The following is a 1470-nucleotide window of genomic DNA, read 5'->3' as shown; positions in this document are numbered from 1 at the left end:
CGCTTTGTTGAAAGTCCAGTTTTGGTAGCCACATTTAGCCAGGGCACCTCGGAGGTGTCTATGTTCGTCCGTCTTTGTCTTCACTTTATTTGCATATCAATCAACAGGTTGTGTATATAAACCTGCTTTCCCCTCTGGTCTCTCAGTCACTGACGAAAGCTAGTGGATACTAGCTGAAACGTCTGACGTTTTCAAAATTATATCCAGTTGCTTGAGTAACTGTTTTTTGGCATTTCCAAAAGCATTGTTTGCCTTTGCGAGTCTGTTGTCGACCTCCTTGTCAATCTTTGCGTCAGATGTGATGGTGCTCCCCAGGTAAGTGAACTGATGTACAGCCTTCAGTGGTTTCTCGCAAATCTTAATGCAGGGTGGGCAGTACTTTCTCAGGGGGAGAGGCTGGTGGAGAACCTCTGTCTTCTTCAGGCTTACTTCGAGACCGAAGAGTTCAGATGCTTCTACAAAGCAAGATGTTACACGCTGCATGGCGAACTCTGTGTGGGCTACAAGAGCAGCATCGTCAGCAAAGAGTAGCTCTCGGATGAGTTGCTCTAGGGTCTTGGTGTGGGCCTGAAGGCGCCGTAGGTTAAACGGGCTGCCGTCAGTAGGATATTTTATGTAGATGTCGTCTTCATCTCCAAGATACTCTGTAGCTTGTTGGAGCATCATGCTGAAGAAGATGGTGAACAGGGTTGGTGCGAGTACATATCCCTGCTTCACCCCGTTGGTAATTGGGAAGTGCTCTGAGAGGTCGTTGTTGCTTCTAACCTGACCCCGCTGATCTTCATGCAACTGGATTACCATAGGCCATGCGAAGGAACTTTGGGGGACAGCCCAGACGCTCCAAGATCATCCACAGGCTCTTCCTGCTCACAGTGTCAAACGCCTTTGACAGATCTACGAAGGTGATGTACAGTCATTTATTCTGTTCTCGGCATTTTTCCTGAAGCTGCCTGAGCACAAAGACCATGTCCGTGGTACCCCTGTTGGCTCGGAAGCCACACTGGCTCTCTGGGAGGTGGTGTTATGCGACAGCAGGGACCAGTCTGTTGAGAAGAACTCTTGCCAGGATTTTACCTGCGATTGAAAGGAGAGTTATCCCCCTGCAGTTCGAGCAGTCAGACTTTTCTCCTTTGTTCTTGTAAAGGGTGATGATAACAGCGTGTCGGAGGTCCTTGGGAAGCTTTCCCTGTTCCCAGCAGCACACAAAGAGTTTGTGGAGTTTGGAGTGCAATGCTGCGCCTCCGTGCTTCCAGGTAAGCCGTCAACACCTGCTGCTTTTCCACTTTTCTGTTGATCTGTGGCTTTGATGACCACTTCGAGGGTCGGTGCTAAATCCAGGTCTTCTTTTCTTGGTTGTCGAGGTACGCGCTGGAGCGCAGAGTTAGCAACAGTACGATTGGCGCTGAAGAGAGTTTGGAAGTGCTCTGTCCAGCGGTTCAAGATGGTGATATACATATATATATATATATA

This window comes from Branchiostoma belcheri, unplaced genomic scaffold (assembly GCF_001625305.1).
Source record: "Branchiostoma belcheri isolate BF01 breed outbred unplaced genomic scaffold, Haploidv18h27 scaffold355, whole genome shotgun sequence".
Classification (NCBI taxonomy): Eukaryota; Metazoa; Chordata; class Leptocardii; order Amphioxiformes; family Branchiostomatidae; genus Branchiostoma; species Branchiostoma belcheri.
This window is presented reverse-complemented; position numbering follows the sequence as displayed.